This window comes from Cebus imitator, unplaced genomic scaffold (assembly GCF_001604975.1).
Source record: "Cebus imitator isolate Cc_AM_T3 unplaced genomic scaffold, Cebus_imitator-1.0 Scaffold390, whole genome shotgun sequence".
Classification (NCBI taxonomy): domain Eukaryota; kingdom Metazoa; phylum Chordata; class Mammalia; order Primates; family Cebidae; genus Cebus; species Cebus imitator.
In genome coordinates this window covers 620,002-642,116 of record NW_016107705.1, presented here as the reverse complement: position 1 = coordinate 642,116, position 22,115 = coordinate 620,002, and positions in this window count along the sequence as shown.

The following is a 22,115-nucleotide window of genomic DNA, read 5'->3' as shown; positions in this document are numbered from 1 at the left end:
TTTTATCAGATTAGTTCAGAGTCACATAATCAGAAATACAACTTTCAGGATCCCCCAGATGTTATAAATTGTATTAAATTATAGATGTCTATAGGCATGAGATCAACATAGTTTCTGAAATATTCCAATTATTTATTCTTAAAATTTAGGTTGTGTGTCATTTATGAAAGACATGAACTTCTTAAAAAATCAGCTTCTTACATTGGTAGGATAAGATGAATATTTTAGTAAATGGTGTTGATTTCCAGATACTTATTTTCAAAAAGATAAAATTAAATTCGTGCCTCACACATCAAACAAAGATAAATTTCAAACAGATTTTATACCTAAATGCACTAGAAGAAAACAGGTTAGTTCCTTTATAATCATAATGCAGGAAATATTTTAGCTTCAACTTGAAAACTAAAGCCTTTTAAAAAATTCAGTAAATTAAAGTACATATGCGTCTTAAACCTCCTATATTAACAGAATAGTATCCAGGAAGGAAGCACACTTTACATTCCAAAATGTGATATCTAAATATAGCTTCCTATTGAAAGCAATGATAATGGGTGTCCAGAAAAATCATCATTGTTTTTAGTGTGAGAAAAAGTATTTATGTACCACATTCTGGAATGTGAATATATTTATATGTAATATATGTATGCACACATATAGATACATATCTTCAGCATATATATATATATATATATATATAATATTCTCAGAACAATTTGAAATACCAGGTTTAAGGGACCAGAAAGAGAAGAAAACTAATGTATCATATTAATAGGATACAAGGACCATCATGAAAGAAATACTACTATCCAAAGTCAGGAGGGTTTCAACATTAATGCATATAAATCCCTAATAACATTAAAAAATTACAAAAATTTACCTCATTTGTAGCAAAGGGGAATAGTTATCTAACCAGATTCTTATTCTAAAAATATTTTACTACATTTAGAGAATCAAGTTTTAGCTACACATTTTGAATTGGAACTATATTTTCAATGTATCCATATATTGTTTTGAATTATGAAAAATCTTTATAGAATAATGACAGCTAATTAATATAGAAGAAATTATAAAATTTGAAAATTGTTATTGACTAACACAATAATCAATGGATGTCAAAATTATTAGATGAAAGTTTATGTGAAACTGAATATACATAGAGTGCTAAAATATTAGATTAAAATTACATATAATTTGAAAGGACATGGAATTTTACAGAAAAATCTCAGCCTGTTAATAATAAATTTAACAAGCAACTAGTAGTTTCATTAAAATATGTTAATATCATTTTTCCATAAATCCAAATGATAGAAATATTGTGAACAAAATAACTAACAGATTTGATTTAATAGGTCATGTAGCACCCTGTACCTAGAAATTAAAGAATATACATGTTGACATTTAAAAACTGTCCACCTACTGAACCATAAGAAAGCTAAAGTAATATCATTCCCATAAATTAGTGTAATATTTGCTTTAATCCCTGAATATGAAGCAACAAAATTAAAAATCAGTAATCGATAGGCAACATTTTAGAAATCTAAATACATTAGATATTTAAAAATCTATCATGGTGTCTGGCTTTAACTTAGAAAGTAGAAAGCTGGAAACAGTGTAACTATCACTGTAGCTACAAAAAAAAAATAATCTACAAATTCCTAATTTTTCTATTTTTAAACATTTATTTGTTTATTTTTAATTTTTTTGAGATGGAGTCTTGCTCTGTCACCCAGGCTGGAGTGTAGTGGCATGATCTCGACTCACTGCAACCTCTGCCTCCTGGGTTCAAGGAACTCTCCTGCATCAGCCTCCCATGTAGCTGGGAATACAGGTTCACACCACCACACCTGGCTAATATTTCTATTTTTAGTAGAGACGGGATTTCATCATGTTGGCCAGGCTGGTCTCCAATTCCTGACCTCATGTGATCTGCCCCACTTGGGCTCCCAAAGCGCTGGGATTACAGGCATGAGCCACTGCACCCGGCCACAAATTCCTAATTTTTCTAGATCTCATCAGAGACATGAGGCTGCAGGGCAATCTAATAGTCTAAAAATCTAGGGAAAGTGACAGTTCAAAGGAGCGATGGCATGTGAGACTTGAGCCCCCTGTGGAAGGGCACATGAGAAAGAAAAAACCCTGTAGAAGTTGATTTTTTTTAAAAGTGAGAAAAAGTATTTGCCTAATTGCTAAAGAGCAAGCGTGCAGAAAAGAGCACAGCATATTTGAGATTGCTGTCATAAAAGGGATGCTTGTAAGGTTGGACTTTGGTGTCTGGGAAGTTGGGTTTGGCTAGAGTTTTCATGATTCTCTAATAAAAATGGAACACTGTGCCTAAATTATGCAGTGTGATTTATGCCAAACACCTGCTTTTCTCCCATGTGTCTGGCATTTTGTTATCTGTTAGTCAGAGAGTGCCTACATAACCCAATGTGAAACTTGAGCGGTGAGTCTCTAGTTAGCATCTCCAATAGATCCCATTTCACAGGAGTTATTGGGAATCATTCCTGGGGGAATTAAGCACGTCCTGTATGACTTCACTAGGAAAGGACTCTTGGAAGCTTGTGCCTGGTTTCCTCCAGATTTCACCCATGCCCCTTTTCCTTTTGCTGATTTTGCTTTGTATCTTTTCAATGTAATACATTATAGCCATGGATATAACTATGTTCTGAGTCCTGTGAATCCTCCTAGTGAATCATCAAACCCAGGAGGTAGTTTTGGGGACTCAGCACAAAATATATGGATATATGAAATTATAAAAATATAAAATCCCAGGGAACTATGAATGTGTGGATAGTTCTCACCTACGTCCAGGCTCTTCTCTAAAGACAGTGACATCACTTATGAGAAACACTAGGATAAAGTGGGGGTGAGGGAACAGGATTTGATGTTGCAGACTAATGGGAGAAGGTAGCTGGTATCTGTGGGAAAAATACTAAAAGCAGACAAGATACTACTCCCATAGAGAACAAAACCCTTAAGCCTATGAAAAGACCAACAAATCCTGTCTCTCACAAAACACAAAGGCTTCTTAGGCAGGGTGCAATGACTCAAGGCTGTAATTTTAGCACGGAGTTTGAGACAGGAGGACTTCTTGAGTCCAAGAGTTTGAGACCAGGCTTAGCAATAAAGTAAGACCCAGTCTCTATTAAAACAAACAAACAAATAACATCAACAACAAACCCACCAGATGTGATGGTGCACATCTCTAGCCCCAGCTACTTTAGAGGCTGATATGGGAGGATCACTTGAACCTGGGAGGTAGAGGCTGTAGCGAGTCATAATCACACCACTGCACTCCAGCCTGGGCAACAGAGCAAGACCTATCTTTTTTTTTTCTTTTTAATAAAGACTAGGAAAAAAGTCTTCCCTTAGAAGAAAAGATTGACTATATCCTATGCCCAGACAATTAGCAGTTTCCTATCACTAGTGGAGAGACAAAATCATGTGAAACACAGGTATACGCACACACACACACACACGCACACACACACACACACGCAAAGTGTCTCATCCAAAAATCAGAAGCATGAGACCTGAGATTGGGTCATGACCACGATGAGAAAAGCACCCTGTGTCTAGCTATCAAACACCAATGACAAGAAACAGCAAGCTATCCCTTGCATAGAAGTTGCAAGAATATGAATAGAGACTTTGTCTGAGGTATAGGTGCCTCATGAAGACACTAAAACCAAGAATAGAGCAGGACTGTGAGAAAAACACTCTAGTAAACTAGCATGCATACCAAGCACTAGGTATTGCTTCAGGAGTTGGAAGTCAGTGGTGCACTGAGGGTAATAGCAGCAACAATGAAAAATAAATTCAGTTCAGTTTAAGACTAGATTGACTCAATTTCTCATGCTAATGACATAGTGAAAGAGGATTTCTGCCTATATTTTTAAATAAATGTTATTTACTTCAGTCTCTACTGTACTATGCATTATGTCCGAGTTTCAACCAAGAAAAAAAAAATACACACAAAAGTAAGAAAAACTCCACATGGTAGTGGCAAAACCATCAATAAAAGCAGACTCACATATGATGTAAATATTAAAATTAACACACAGTAAATTAAATTAACTGTAATTTATATGTTAAAGGCTTCAAAAGAAAAACTAGATAAAATGCAAAATTGAATAGGTAATTTCAGCACAGGATGAAAACTATAAGAAAAAATCAAATAGAAATGTTATAGAACAGAAACTTAGAAATATAGGTGAAAAATCACTTTAATGTACTTATCAGTATAATCAGTACAGCCTAGGAAAAAACAACAGTGGCTTTAATGATAAACAAATATAAATTATTTAAGCTGAAATACAATAAGAAGTAGTCATTTAAAAAATGCAAAAACCAACCCAACCCCCCCCAAAATAGAACATTCAGGAGCAGTGGGACAATATCAAATATTATTTTTGTGAAATTGGAATCCCAGGAGAAGGTAGAGAAAATTGAGAAGAAATTATACTTGGAGAAATAATGAAATATTTTGAAATAATTTCAAAGATAATAAAAGACAAGATACACATAGTAGAAAAAAATGTATAAGATTTTTCCATTATACATCCATTTTTCTTAATAAGTATAATGCTTTTAAAAATATACTATAATTAATAAAAAACTTCTAGTTATCAAAAGACATTGTGAATAACTGAAAAGAAAACACAGTCAAGAAGACCCATGTGTAATCAATAAAAGATAGATAGCTGAATATATTCCATTTACTTGAAAGCACACAAAAATGTTAACAGCAAAATGGGCAATTAACAGAACAGAAGCCATGCATAAACATTAAACCTATTAAGAAATACCCTCATTAGTTACCACATACATGCAATGTATAATGAAGAGATAGTATTTGATCCCTACTGGATTAGTAGAAGTCTGGAGAAGAGTTGCAGAGAGTATGGAATAGCTATGTTTATTGAAATGGTGTCTGACACTATTTAGGAAACTAAAACAGGTAAATACATTCTTGTTCAGTGATTCCATGCTTAGGCATAGTAGAATAACTCACCTTACATTCCCAGTTATATGTTGCAGTCTTATGTTGGTAATAGCAATAATTTAGGTGGAACATCATTCACCATAAACAGTGTCAGAGTCACAAAATAGAAAACTATGAACATGTACATTTGATGAGCAAAATTTTAAACTTGCTTTTCTTTCAAATAGTTAAGACAAATGCACACCAATTGTAGAGTTAGAGCAAGGTCTATAAGATTTTTTTCAACCTCGTATGTCATCATTTGGACATATGTATTACTATTATTTTCTTTCAGTCTGATTTCTATGGAAGCCTGTGCAGTGATCCAGCATTGGTTCTTCTGCTTACTCTGTCTTTTAATTTACACTAGATATTTAAGCTATCTACGGCCAATTACCCAGTCTGTAGAAAAGAGAGTAATAATATTATTTCATATGCTTTAAATAGTTAATAAGGTGCATTAGATAATGCATCTTACACAATGTATTGTATATAATTAGGCTCATTTGTGACTTCTTCTCTTTCTCTTATCTATCTTTCTAACTGTATGTTCATCCTGAATACACACACATACATTCACACACCCAAATGCCTACAGATCTGTATCAAAAGATAAGAATATGTACCTTTGTACAAATGTATATATCTGTATCTATATAAATTCATGGTTATTTTAAAGCAGGAATTTGGGATCATGTTTTTAAAAGTCTTACTTAGAATTTTCACTTGACATTTTAACAGATCATTAAATATTCTTTGGAATCATGATCATAATTGATAAAATGTATTTTAATACATTTACATTATATATTTTATTTAACCCCAGTAAAAGAGCATTTCATTTTTGTTTTCATTTTATCAATATTACAAATCAGTTTATGGTATACACTATTGTGCCCTCATCAGGGCATACCATCTCATATGCATCCACACTCTGTCCTTCCTTTTCTCCTAGTCAAAGAAAGAAACCTTCAGTACCTGGCATTACTGTGTGTTTGAAATATAGTTAGATTTGGTTATTCTAATCTTTTCCTCCTAGCTCATCCCTCTCTTTATTCTTTTGCCACACCTTCTGATAAACCATTCTTGCAGTACTGTTCATTAGAACTTCTACATTAATGGAAATATCCCATAGTATCCATTCAGATAGGCTTCACCTATGTGTGGCTATTGAGCACCTGAAGTGGAGCTAGTGCATCTGAGGAGGTGTATTTTAAATTTTATTTAATTTGAATAAATATCAATTTTAATTACAATAATCACATGTTATTGCTGGCTACTGTGTTAGTCCATCAAGGATAAATAGATAAGAAAAAGATGAAGAAGTTTGAATAATAGAGTACTGTGATTAAAAAAAGGAAAAAAGGATAAATGAAGGAAAGAAAAATAGATAGATGTAGAAAAATACATAAAATGAATAAAATAGGAGATTTTTTAAATACTGAAAGAATAGAAAGTATAATAATAGTATACCATGTGAGTCTAGTGCATTAATATACCATTAGCACTATGTAGTTTTTGTATTTATGATTTTAATATAAGAATTCAGAGATGGAATTTCAAACTCAAGGTATTATAAATTCTACCTTGTGTTGCCATTTATCTTTGAAGAGAATATGATCTCCTGATCTTGAATATGATATATAGAAAAGACTCTCATAAAGCATCTCACCAACAAAAGAAATTTGTGATGAAATTTTAAGGTTGAACTAATCTAGTATCAGTTCATTATTGGGTCCTTTTTTGTTTTCATTTGAACACTTCATTTTATTAGTTGTGTCATGTAAACAGATGTCAATATAGCATAAATTATATTAAAATATACTACTGCCTGGTTTGTATTCATTTTGTAATTTAAGATTAGGTGTTGCAATATCTGAATCCCATTCCCAAGGTGATACTTCAACATGAGTTTATAAGGGCCATAACAATCATTGACATTTTTTACCTGTGTAGGTCACTACTCCTGCATCATTATAACAACTTTGTTTATGTAAAGAAATAGGGAGATTATAAGGCAAGATGAATGAATTATAAGCATTCAAACTCCTTCTTTCAAACCAATTTGGAAATATTTTTTATCTGAGTTCTTAGTGGACTAACTGAATTTCTTCTAATGGAACTGATAGGGACAGGAGGCAAGGAAATTCTGGGCAGGAGAGGGTGGGTCCCTGATGCATACCTCACCCTCAAGCATGGACTCATAGCCCAAAAGGAGAGCAGGTATTCTTGTTTTCCTGCTTAAATGTTGCCTTTTTCAAAACCATAAAAGGTCCAGGCTCCACCAGCAGAGAGAGGAGAAGAGAAGCATTGGGACATTAGAGACTGTGGTTGGTTGGATATCGGAGAGAAGTAGCTTGACTTCAGTGGAAGAGCTTGACCACATTGCTACCAAGAGGAGTCAGGCCATGGATGTTTGGGCTCGAGGAAGATTATCTTCCCACTCCGTCCCCTTTTCAGCTCCCCTTCCCACTGAGAACCACTTTCATTGGCATTTTACTGTCACATAAAGAAAGAGATCAACTCTCCAGCCTGCAATATTGAATGCTCAGTGTTTGCCTTAAAATCTCCAGTCAATTCTATTGATGTTTTGTTATTGCAAAAGACATTTCCAGTTATGAAACTTTATGCCAGTTACAATTAAATTTATCTCTATAAAACAACAAAAATATTAACAACATAAAAACAATTAATAGTTTCTTAAAGAGGGTACATTTTTAAATGTTTCTTACATGTAAAAAGATTCCAGATACAGCAGGTCAGCACTCATATAGTGCCTCCAGAATCTCTGCAGTTATCAAGAATCCAATCACTTTTTATCTGTTCCACAATCTTTGTAACAAGTTTCCAAACTCAAGGATTTCCTCATTTTCATGAAACAGCCATTATAACTCTAATCATCAGACCCATGTTCTAAGATGCCACAAGGAGGAAGATACAAGCCTAGAAGAGGAGAGCACTATGACAGTCATCCCTTTTTAAGGTGGTTTATTGGAAGTGGAATCCAACAGTTTCCGTTCTGAAATATAACTTAATAACCTGAGGCATGTCCACATCTTGGTTTAATTTTCTAAAGAAAAGAAAGGGGAGACTGTGTGATAGGCAGGTTACTAGCAGTCTCTTCAGTCTAATCATACATTATGTTTTTTATATGTAACATATGTTATACTTTATAAGGCTATTGTCCTCAGAATAAAATTATTATAAATATGGATAGGTTGGTGTTGACTTTGCCCTCGTCAAACTTTTTGGGTATTCCGTTGAAGTACATGTTAGCAAATCCAATAAAAGAGTGTATGCTTCAATATATTAGTTTCCTGATAGGCATACTTCAGTATCCCAGTATCTGGAGGCCACCATTTCTTTCTTATCTTATGACATGTAACAAACACAGATACAGCTTTAAAAGAAAACACCCTGCTGTAAATTTCAGATTACATTTTGATTTTTTATATTCTTACTACTCTTAATTTTAATGAAACTTTCTGAGACAAGTAACTCACAAGAGTAAGCTTTTTAATGAAACCAATTTTGTACAGTAGAATTAACATATTTTGAAAGAATGTTGCCTGCCACTGCTAGAATAGTGCTCATTTAGTGCTGCTTTTTGGTACTACATCAAGTTTTAACTTCCTATAAAACTAGAGAAATATCATATGCAGCATATATAAAAACAACCATCACATACAAAGCAATGCTTTAAAAATAAAAAAAGAGGACCCTGTATTTGTTAAATTGCTTTAACTGTGGCCAAGTACACATATAATGTTTTGCCTTTTTTATGCTTCTAGTTGACCCTAACATTAGAAGTTAATATAACATTAGATAATTTCCCACTCTTCAAATTTGTAACAAAGAAAAATTTCCATATATAATTTACAATAAAAAATTCACAATTAATCAATTCTTTGATGAGACTGATTTGGATTCAGGCCAGTTCGAATAATGATTGTAACTTATACAACTCCTACCACAAACTCATTCATCTATACATCTGTGTGCTAAGAAAGTATACATGCAGAATTAGGAAGAGAGGCACTTTCCTAAGAACAGTATATCTGTACTCACAGAGGTATTACTCACATAGCCAAAGGTGGGAACAACCCAAGTGTCTATGAGTGGATAAGTGAATGGACAAAATGTGGTATATACATACAGTGGGATATTATTTAGCCTTAGAAGGGGAAAAATTCTGATATATACTACAACATAAGTGAACCTCAAGGACATTATGCTAAATAAGATAAGTCAGATGCAGAAAGAAAAATACTATATTAATGATTACTGTTGCATGGGTACATAAATAATCAAATTCATAGAGACAGAAAGTAGAAGAGTGGTTTCCCAGGTCTGGGATGAAGTGTGTGAATGCAAAGTTGATTAATAAGTTTAAGTTCTGTAACACAAAAGTAGTTCTGAAGTTTGATTGTACAACAGTGTAAATGTACTTAACATTAGTAAACTGTACACTTAAAAATAATTAAGATAGTAAGCTTTGTGTTGCCTAAACATTTTGTGGGGAAGTACATGATTAATGAACAATGTGTTTACTTTTGCTGAATTAGAATAGGGTATGATGAATGAGAAGGGTTAATTTTGTTTTTTTTATTTTTTGGATTGTTTTGATCTTTGAGTCATATCATATAAATGTTTAACCTATTCAAAATTTTAAAGTTAGTAAAATATCATGGATGGAAATCTGGAGTATTTAATACTAAAGCTGATGAGCATAATACCTTTACGAAGTAGAATTTAGGGTCAATATTAGTAATTAAGAGAGACTATTTTCCTTCTAATCATACCTTATGTGGGCCTACCTCATTTTATTGTGCTTCACTTTATTATTCCTCACAGATAGTGAGTTTCTCGAAAATTAGTTGTTTGTGGCAATTCTGCATTGAACAAGTCTATCAGCATTGTATTTCCAATAGTGTGTGATTACTTTGTGTCTCTGTGTCACACTTCGGTAATCCTCACAACACTTCAAACTTTTCATTATTATTACATCTGTTATGGTGATCTGTGATTAGTCCTCCTTCATGTTACTATTGTAATTGCTTTCGGACATCACCAACTGCACCCATATGAGCTGGCAAACTTAAGTGATGAATGGTATGTGTGTTCTGATTGCTCCACTAACCAGCTGTTCTCCCATCTCTCTCCCTCCCTCTTTTTGGGCTTCTCTATTCCCTGAGACAGATAAATCCTGAAATTAGTCTAGTTAATAACACTACAAGGCCTCTAAGTTTACATGAAAGAAAGAGTTTTATGTCTCTCACGTTAAATCAAAAGCTAGAAATAACTGAGCTGAGTGAGGAAGGTGTGTTAGTCCATTCTCACAGTGCTATAAAGAACTATCTGAGAGTGGGTAATTTAAGGAAAACAGATTTAATTGACTCACAGTTCTGCAGGCTATACAGGAAGCATAGCTGGGAAGGCCTCAGGAAACTTAAAATCGTGGAGGAAGGCGAAGGGAAAGCAAGCATGTCTTACATGATGAGAACAGAAGGAAAGGAAGGCAGAGCAGGGACAGGAGATGTGACATACTTTTAAACAAGTAGATATCAGGAGGATTCTATCATGAGACAGCACTGGGGGATGGTGTTGAAACATTAGAAACTGCCACCATAATCCATTCACCTCCCATTAGATCCTAATTCCAACAGTAGGAATTACAATTTGACATGAGAATTGGGTGGGGACACAAATTCAAACTATATCATTCTACTCCATGTCTCTCCCAAATCTTACAGTATCTTCACATTGCAAAATACAATCATCACTTATCAAAAGTTCTCCATCATCAGATTAACTCAAAAGTCTGCAGTCCAAAGTCACATCTGAGACAGGCAAGTCCCTTTTGTTTATGAGCCAGTAAAATTAAAAAAAAAAAAGTTAGTAATTTCCAAGATACAATAGGGATATAAATATTGGGTAAATAAATCCTTTTCAAAATGCAGAAATAGGCCCAAACAAAAAGGCCCCACACGAGTCTATAACCTAGCAGAGAGGCCATTAAATCTTAAAGCTTTAAAATAATCTCCTTTGACTCCATGTCTAGCTGTATGTGGATCTACCATTCTGTGGTCTGGAGGACAGTGACACTCTTCTGACAGCTCCACTAGGCAGTGCCCCCAGAGGGCACTCTGTGCAGGGCTCCACTCCTGAAGCAGATTTCTGCCTGGGCATTCAGGTGTTTCCATATATCCTCTGAAGTCTAAGCAAAGGCTTCCAAGCCTGAAAATTTGCCCTCTGAGACAAATGCAGTGGAAGTTTTTGGCTTGCATCCTCTGGAGCAGTGTGGCCTGGGGCATAACTAGGGCTCTATTAGCCATGGCTGAAGCTGGAGTGGCTGGGACACAGGGAGTAGTGTCCTGTTGTAGCACAGAACAGCGGAGTCCTGGGCCCAGCCCACAAAACCACTCTGTACTCCTAGGCCCCTGGGTCTGTGATGGTAAGGGCTTCCCTGAAGTTCTCTGAAATGACTTCCAGGCATTTCTTCCATTGGTTTTGCTCCTTTTTCCTTATACAAACTTCTTCAGCCAGCATGAATTCTTCCCCAGATAATGTGTTTATATTTTCTATTACATGGCCTGGCTGCAAATTTTCCAAACATTTATGTTCTGTTTTCATTTTAAATATAATTTACAGTTTCAGATAATCTCTTTGCACATACATATGAGCATATACTTTTAGAAGCAGCCAGTTTTAACATTGTGACACTTTGTTTCTTAGGTATTTCTTCAGTTAGATACCCTAAATCATTACTCTTATGTTCAAAGTTTCACAGATCTCTAGGACAGGGACAAAATACCTCTAGTCTCTTTGCTAAAGAATAGCAGGAGTGATCTTTACTCAAGATACTAATAAGTTTCTCATCTCTATCTAGACCACCCCAGCCTTAATTTCATTGTCCATATCACTGTCAGCATTTTGGTCTCAGCAATTTAACAAGTGTCTAGGATGTTTCAAACTTTCTGTCATCCTTCTGTCTCCTGAGCCCTTCAAATTTTTCCTACTTCTTTTTCCTACAGTTTCAAAGTTGCTTCCACATTTTCAGTTATCTGACAGCAATGCCCCACATATCTACTACTAATTTTCTATATTAATGTATTTTTGCATTGCTATAAAGACCTGTCTCATTTTTTTGCCTAGGGTTGTTTTGGCTATGCGGGCTATTTTTTGGTTTCATATGAAGTTTAAGGTGTTTTTTTTCCTGTTCCATGAAGAAGGTCAATGGTAGTTTGATGGGGATAGCATTGAAATCTATAAATTACTTTGGGCAGTATGGTCATTTTCAGGATATTGATTCTTCCTAACCATGAGCATGGAATATTTGTCCATCTGTTTGTGTCCTCTCTTATTTCCTTGAGCAGTTGTATATGGAAAAATGCTTATAATTACTGGTCATTAGAGAAATGCAAATCAAAACCACAAAGAAATGCAAATCAAAACCCATGCCAGTTAGAATGGCAATCATTAAAAAATCTGGAGACAACAGATGCTGGAGAGGATGTGGAGAAATAGGAATGTTTTACACTGTGGATAAGAGTATAAATTAGTTCATTCATTGTGGAGGACAGTGTGGTGATTCCTCAAGGATCTAGAAATAGAAATGCCATTTGACCTAGCAATCCCATTACTGGTTATATACCCAAAGGATTATAAATCATATAGTGTAAAGACACATGCACATGTATGTTCATTGCAGCACTATTCACAATAGCAAAGAGTTGGAACCAACCCAAATGCCCATCAATGATATAAAATGTTGCACATATACACCATGGAATACTATGCACCATAAAAAAGGATGAGTTCATGCCCTATGCAGGGACATGGATGAAGCTGGAAACCATCATTCTCAGCAAACATATGCAAGAATAGAAAACCAAACACTGCATGTTCCCACTAATAAGTGGGTGTTGAACATGAGAACACATGGACACAGGGATGGGAATATCACACACCGGGGTCTTTTGGTGTGTGGGAGAGCTAGCGGAGGTATAACAGGGGTGGGGGGATTGGGGAGTGATAACATTATGAGAAATACCTAATGTAGATGATGGGGGCTAGATGCAGCAAACCACCATGGCATGTGTATACCTATGTAATAATCCTGCATGATCTGCACATGTACCCCAGAACTTAAAGCATAATTTTTAAAAAGGTTAAAAATTTAATTAATTAATTAATATAAAAAGGCGATTGAGATTGGGTAATTTGTAAGGAAAATAAATTTAATTGACTAACAGGTCTGCAGGCTCTACAGGAAGTATGGCTGGGAAGGCCTCAGGAATCATAAAATCATGGTTAATTGTGAAGGGGAAGCAAGCACATCTTACATGTTAAGAGCAAAAGGAACCGAGAGTGGGAGAGGGTGTGTTCTACAAGTTTTTAAACAAGCAGATCTCAGGAGAATAACATCACAAGATAGCACTTGGGGAATGGTGCTGAACCATTAGAAGATGCCCTCATGATCCAATAACCTTGCATTAGGCCCCATCTCCAACAACAGGCATTAAAATTTGACATGATATTTGGGCAGGGAAACAAATCCAAATCATATCAAATGCATGTCAAAAGCTAAGATAGGCCAAAATGTAAGCCTCTGGTACCAAACAGTTTGTGACTGCAAAAGAAAAGTCCTTAAAGAAAATTAAAAGTATGGTCCATGGAACATGTAAATAAGAATGCAATACAGCTTTATTGCTGATATGGAGGTAGTTTTAGTGGTCTGGATAGAAGACCAAACCAGTTACACAATTCCCTAAAGCCAAAGTCAAATCCAGAGCAAGATCCAAACTCTTCAATTTTCTGAAGCCTGAGAGAGGTGAAAAATATGCAGAAGAAAAGTTATAAGCTAACAAAAGTTGGTCACAAGGTCTAAGAAAAGAAGCCATCTTCGTAACATAAAACTTTTCAATGTAGAGAGGAAAAGTCAATGTTTGGCTTTAAAGTTTAAAGGGACTAGCTGACTCTTGTTGTGGCCTAATGTAACTGGTGACTCTAAGTTGAAGCCAGTGCTAATTTACAATCTGAGAAATCTTGGGACCCATAAGAATTTTGCTAAATTCATTCTGCCTGTGCTTTATAAATAAAAATGCCTGGATGACACAGCACATCTGTTACAGTATACCAAACATATTCAACTCACAGTTGAGACCTACAGCTGAAAAAAACAGATTCCATTGAAAATATTACTGCTCATTGGCAACACACCTAGCCACTCAAGAGTTCGTATAGAGATATACAAGGGAAAGAATGTTGTTGTCATTCCTGTCAATACAACATGCATTCTGTAGCCCATGGAACAAGGAGTAATTTCAAATTTCAAGTCTTGTTATTTAAGAAATATATTATATAAATCTATATAGCTACCATTGATAGTGATTCCTCTGATGGATCTACACAAAGCAAATTATAAAACCACTAGAAAGGATGTAGCATCCATTAAGAACAGTTGTGATTCATGGGAGGTCAAAACGCCAACATTAACAGAAAAGTAAAGGTCAATTCCAAACTTCATGGATGACTGTGAGGAAGGAGTTCAACACTTCATTGGAGTAAGTAACTGCAGATATGGTAGAAATAGCAAAAGAAACAGAATTAGAAGTGAAGTCTGATGATGTGACTGAGATGCTGTAATTTTATAATAAAACTTTAACAGTTAAGGAAGTATTTCTTATGGATGAGTGATATGGTTTGGCTGTGTCCCCACCCAAATCTCATCTTGAATCAGAACTCTCACAATTCCCATGTGTCATGGGAAGGACCCAGTGAGAGGTAATTGGGTCATGATGGCAGGTTTTTCTCCTGCTGTTCTTGTGCTGGTGATTAGGTCTTATGAGATCTGATGGTTTTATAAAGAGGATATCCCCTGCAGAAGTTCACTCACTCTTTGCCTGCTGCCATCCATGTAAGATATGACTTGCTCCTCCTTGCCTTCCACCATGATTGTAAGGCCTCCCCAGACAGATGAAACTCTAAGTTCAATAAACCTCTTTCCTTTGTAAATTGCCCAGTTTCAGGTGTGTCTTTACCGGCAGCATGAAAATAGACTAAAACGGCAAATTGGAATCAGAAATGGGGTGCTGCTGAAAGATACCCAAAAATGTGGAAGTGACTTTGGAACTGGGTAACAGGCAGAGGTTGAAACAGTTTGGAGGGTTCAGAAGAAGACAGGAAAATGTGGGACAGTTTGGAACTCCTTAGAGACTTGTTGAATGGCTTTGCCCAAAATGCTGATAGCAATATGGACAATACCGTCCAGGCTGAGGTAGTCTCTCAATGGGGATGAGGAACTTTTTTGGGAACTGGAACAAAAGTGACTCTTGTTATGGTTTAGCAAAGAGTCTGGTGATGTTTTGCCCCTGCCCTAGAGATCTGTGGAATTTTGAACTTGAGAGAGAGGATTTAGGGTATGCTGGTGGAAGAAATTTTGAAGCAGCAAAGCATTCAAGAGGTGACTTAGGTGCTGCTAAAGGCATTCAGTTTTATAAGGGAAGCAAAGCATAAAATTTCAGAAAATTGGCAGCCTCACAGCAATAGAAAAGAAAAGCCCATTTTCTAATAAGAAATTTAAGCCAGATGTAGACATTTGTGTAAGTAATGAGGAGCTGAATGTTAATCCCCAAGACAATGGGAAAAATGTCTCCAAGTCATGTCAGAGGTCTTCAAAGCAGCTTCTATTACACTACTTCACTCTGCTTTACAGCAGTTCCTATTACAGGCCCAGAGACCTAGGAGGAAAAAGTGGTTCTGTGGGAAGGGCCCAGGATCCCCATGTTGTGTGCAGCCTAAGCACTTGGTGCCCCATATCCCAGCCACTTTAGCCATGGCTGAAAAGGGACAATGTAGAGCTTTTGCCATGGCTTCAGAGTGTGCAATCCTCCAGCCTTGGTATCTTCCACATGGTGTTGGTCCTGCTGGTGCAGAAAGTTAAAAATTGAGGTTTGGAAACCTCCACTTAGATTTCAGAAGATGTATGGAAATGCCTGGATGCCTAGTCAGAATTTTGCTCTAGGGGTGGGGTCCTCATGGAGAAACCCTGCTAGGGCAGTGTAGAAGGGAAATTTGGGGTGGGAGCCCCCACACAGGGTCTGTACTGGGGCACTGCCTAGTGGAGCTGTAAGAAGAGGGTCACCATCCTCCAGACCTCAGAATGGTAGATCCACTGACAGCATGTGTCCTGCATCTGGAAAAGTCACAGATTCTCAATTCCAGCCTGTGAAAGCAGCTGGAAAGGAGGCTGTACTCTGCAAAGCCACAGGGATGGAGCTTCCCAAGACTCTAGGAACCTGCATTTTAACATGACCTGGATGTGAGAGCTGGAGTCAAAGGAGATCTTTTTGGAGCTTTAAGATTTGACTGCCCCACTGAAGTTTGAACTTGCATGGGCTCTGTAGTCCCTTTGCTTTGGACAATTTCTCCCATTTGGCATAAGTGTATTTACCCAATAACTATACCCCCATTGTATCTAGGAAGTAACTAGTTTGCTTTTGATTTTATAGGCTTATAGGCAGAAGGTACTTGCCTGTCTCAGATGAGCCTTTAAACTGTGGACTTTGGGTTAACGCTGAAATGAGTTAAGATTTTGAGGAACTCTTGAGAAGGCATGATTGGGTTTGAAATGTGAGGACATGAGATTTGGGAGGGGCCAGAAGCAGAATGATATGATTTGGCCGTGTCCCCACCCAAATCTCATCTTGAATTGTAGCTCTCAGAATCCCCATGTGTCATGGGAGGGACCCAGTGAAAGGTAGTTGGATTATGGCGGTGAGATTTTCTACTGCTGTTTTAGTGATGGTGATTGGGTCTCACGTGATCTTATGGTTTTATAAAGAGAAGATTCCCTGCACAAGCTCTCTCTTTCTTTGCCTGCTGCCTTCCACATAAGATATGATTTACTCCTTCTTGCCTTCTGCCATGATCGTGAGGCCTCCTGGCCATGTGGATCTGTATACTTAATACAACTCTTCCTTTCGTAAATTGCCCAGTCTCAGGTATGTCTTTACCAGTAGTGTGAAAATGGACTGGCACAATGAGCAAAATATATATGATTTTTAAAAATGGAATCTACTCCTTGGAAGATGCTGTCGCATTGCTGAAATGATAACAAAGAATTTAGAATGTTAAATAAACTTAGTTGATAAAGCAGCAATAGTATGTGAGAGTCTTGATTCTAATTTGGAAAGAACTGCTGTAGGTAAAATGCTATCAAAGAGCATCACGTGCTATCAATAAATTATTCTTAAAAGAGAGTCAATCTACATTGCAAATTTCATTGTTATTTTAAGAAATTGCTGCAGTTGCCTCAACCTTCAGCAATCACCACCCTGACCATTCAGCTGCCATCAAGATTAAGGTAAGACCATCCATTAGCAAAAATTATGACTCATTGAAGGCTCAGATGATTGTTAGCATTTTTTAGTAATATGATATTTTTAACTAAGGTGTGTACTGGTTTCAGACATAAGTCTGCTGCACACTTACTAGACTGCAGTATAGTGTAAATATAATATTTATATACTGATCAAACAAAAATTTCATGTGATTTACCTTATTTCAATATTCACTTTATTGTAGTGTCTGGAACAGAAACTCTGTGGTATGCCTGTAATATAATTTTTGCCATCTGTATATTATTTTTACAATTTTCAAAAATGAAAATACTGCTAGAAAAGATAACATTTGAAGTTATCACCAGTCACCAGAGTGCATCAGAAAGGTGTAGTACTGTATATTTAAAGGTGTAACAGTATGAGAAATGGATGGTAAAGAAGAGGGACTGGAGGAGAGAAGATAAGCATTCTCTTCTTCACCACATATTGTCAAAAGAGAAGTGATGGTTCACATTCTCCAGAAGCTATACAGTTATTATTATTGTGTTATTATAAAACTACTATTCTTTTCTATATCCTTATCCAATGGTAATCTAGAGCTATTATTACCAGTATACACAAAAACATCAGGTGATATTTACTATATAACTACTCTTTCTGGTGTACATAAAGAAAGCAGGTGTTATTTGTAGTTCTATAATTCAAAAATGTCTTTTGTTTTTAACTTATTTTTTATATTCTCTAAGACGCAGCTCTCACAAGTAGCCTTGAATGGGAATGTTTTATTACATTGACTCACTTTAACCAAAATAAAACCTCACCTAATTGTCCATCAACCAGTTAAATTAAATAAATTCATTGTGATATGTTTATGCTATGTAATACTCCTTAGCATTAAAATATTAACAGAATTTTTATTCATGCAACTATACAAATGAGTATCTAAAACATATTGAGGAAAATAATCTAGACACTAAGGAGTTTTCACTGAATGGTTTCAACTATATAAAGATCTTAAATAGGCAATAATAATTGATGGTGATCAGTTGTTTAAAGGAGCAGGAAAGAATTGATCTTTAAAGGACAATAGAAATCTTTAACATACATGGTTTAAAATTTTTGATCAAAGCTCCACTGTTCATATCCCATGTTCCATGTGAACGGCAAGGCAAATAGAAAACACTCCATATTTAATGATGATCTAAACAGGGGTCCATATAGAATGAGAAAGCGATCATTAATAGTGGTTCCACATCTGCTCCAGTTGGCTTCAGCTCAGAAGACGATCTGGAGCTGAGTTTGCACCACAGATCTAATGGAAGGATTCTACTTCCTTTCAGTTTTGTGAAGAAACCTAATTTCACATTGAAGACAAATTATGATACATGCCCAGGCTCATAGATCTGGCCTAGTATTTGATTTAATATAGTGTATAATTATGTGTGTGACATTCTGCAGGTTATATCTGCAGGAAGCATAGTACATGAGGTTATGCTTTCAAAGTAGGAAACAGAGACATAGGACGGGCTTTTGTTATCTTTTTCTTATTCATCATTGCTGCTTCATTTGGTCACTTCTATGCCTTGGCGATTGCTGCAGTCTTAAGATCTTATGATTAATTCATCTCACACAATGCATTAGTACATAGTTCAAATATTACAGATGACAAATGTATCAGTGGAGATAGGAAAATAATCAAACATCAATTTAAGGAGATGTGTTTTGCATTTTAATATCTCAATTTAACGTAAAATAAATGTTGAAAAATAAAATGAATAATACGATTGCCACAAGATATTTAAATATCAGAATTCCATATTATTTTATTAAAATATCACAAATAAAAATATATAAGAAATAACATTTTATAATTTATTTATATATGACTATTTTATCATGTTTTACATACAAAAGTAGATTGTGTTTATAATGTTTTTATTTAACTAAAGTAAAATTTGAGGTGAGCAAATGATGTTGAAACATCATTAAAATTAGCATAAATGTTTACTGCTTTATATATTTAAAATTAAAATGTGGACTCTGTAATTTTCATTTGATAATCTAATATTTAAACAATTAAGCTAGCATTTTTTAATGGAATAGGTGAATGTGAATTGAATATATTCAATAGCAGTGTTGATATGAGAATATATTTAGGGATTTAGAGATTCTGAAATTTATTGCAAATATTGTTTCTACTTAAGACTTTGGATGCCTATTTTTATCCTAAAAGAGTTTTTTTACCATTAAGAATTTTTTTCAGGAAGGGTTAAGAAACTTACAAAAGAAGCCTAAATTGCCTGGTATAGATATGTTTCAAAGATGCTCAAAAAAACATGATTACGCCTTTTGCAATTCAGTTCAAATCTTAATACAACGTAAACATGATTTGTCGTAATCTCTCTATTAGAATTCTGTATGCTGACAGCATACACGTGAAGTTCAGAGTCTTCAAAAACATACTTATGGCATAAAAAAGGTAGATTATTGGAAGATGTAACACTGCATTTTTCTCTGACCTTTTGTTTTCGTTTTAATGCTACAATGTTAAATTTATAAACATTGTTTGTTTAGATTGTGTATAGCACTGGACAGTAGATATGTATGTGTGTGTGTGTGTGTGTGTGTGTGTGTGTGTGTGTGTGGTGTGTTCAGTGAATGATGCAGGTTTTGGTTTGGTTTGGGTTTGGTGTCTCATATTACGAGCCTCCTATTTTAAGTTGGTAGACAAATGGGAGAAGTCTAGGAGAAATTATGGCATACTAATAATGTGATGTGGAATATCATGGCTTTTAGCCTGCAACATGATGTATAGTAGATTTTTTTCCAATGAGAAAGTGAGCATTGATAGCATTTCAGAAGTCTGTAAGTTAATTTACAGTCAAGAGAAGGAAGAGATCCAAAAAGTAGGAGATTTTACAGGTGGGTGGATGTGAGGGAGGACCAGCATAGAAACATTGCAGTTTTCGGAGTACAACATACTGAGATATTGAACTATGCCTGTGGCAATAGCAATATAAAGGAAGGGATAGAGGTAAGAAATTTTTGAGAAAAAAATAACTTTTGAAAGGATTTGACAACATTTTGGTTAATTTGTTAAAGGGGTAATCAGAAAGAAACAGTCAAATTTTATTTGTGATTTCCACTTTTAGCACTGGGAGACTGCTACCACTGAGAAAAACACAGAAGTCAGCCAGGCGCAATAGCTCACGCCTGTAATCCCAGCACTTTGGTGATGTTTTGAGGTCAGGGGTCGGAGACGAACCAGCCTGGCCAACATGGTGAAACCCCGTCTCTACTAGAAGTACAAAAAAAGTAGCCAGGTATGTTGGCAGGCACCTGTAATCCCAGCTACTGGGAGGCTGAGATGGGAGAATCACTTGAACCCAAGAGGCAGCAGTTGCAGTGAGCCGAGATCGTGCCACTGCACTCCAGCCTGCGTGACTGAGGGAGACTCTGTCTCAAAAAACAAACAAAAAAAAAAAGTAAAGAAAAAGAAAAACACAGAAGTCAGTTTGGGTTGGCAGAGTTATTGGGGAACAGGAATTGATAGGTGGGGTGAAAGCTTTGTAATCAACTTCATTTTAAAATGAATTTAGTTTACCAGATTGATGCAAGACACAGATAGTAATGATCACAGAGATGAAATTAACAAATTAAGGTGTAATTGCTTCATGGAAAATGATGCCTAAAAATTACATTTGGTGTAAAATAATACCTCTCTGTTAATGGAAGGGAACTCAGTACATTTAGGCTAATTGCACCCAACATTGTACAAAGTTCTTTTGCCCTCAACGTTAGCATTATTACAATACACAGTTGTGGGAGTCTAGGTTGTCAGTGGTAACTAAAACTATCTATCACTATATCTTACTCTTACTCTCAAGACTGTGCCTCAATCCAAAAACTCACCACGAAACCAGCTGGCTTTCAATTTTCTCCAAAATATTACATGAACTATACTCTCAGCACTGCTAATGCATCCACAATATGAAATGTTGTGGTCAAGAATGCACCTGCTAATATGAGCCAATTAGAGATTTCTATCTTGACTCAGGGGGTTAGGTAAAATATAAAGAAATCTTATTTTAGTCAACTTCACAACATCTAGGTTTAGTTATGTCAGACCATTGGGATAATGTTTACCATCCTTAGCTTAGATAGTAGAGGAAATATTAGTTATGTATGCCCAAGAAAAAATAGATCCATATATACATATGTATCCTAAAACTTCCCTGGAAATATGAATATATTTTGACCTATTTCAGAAGTTTCTAGGATTAACTAATAAAAATTTACTAGATAGTGTCTTTTTATAGCCTGGGGACTAAGCTTGCAAAGCAACAGAAAGAATACTATCTGGGAGGACAAATGGAACTGCATTACAGTTCCTTAATACTAAAGAAAATGAATCATTATTCATAATAAATTTATGAGGAAAATATTAACAGTAACAGTTTATTTCAAAAGCCTGATCTGTCTTATTTGACTTGGAAACATAGTTTTCCTCTAGGGTACATTTTATCATTTAAATTATACAAACGTGATAAACATAACACTTGAAATAATAGAACCTGAAATTTATCTTAAATGAGATTAGACTATACCATTGTTCATAAAGGTATATGTCTTTTTATAACAGCTGTTGGAAAATGAAATCATCATTGCATTATATATTCTAAAACAATCCCTATGAATTTTTTTGAGATTAATTGGATTCTCAAAAATGTCTATCTACATATTAAAGAAAGCAAAAAGAAACTAACTCTTCATTATAGCTGGAGGTG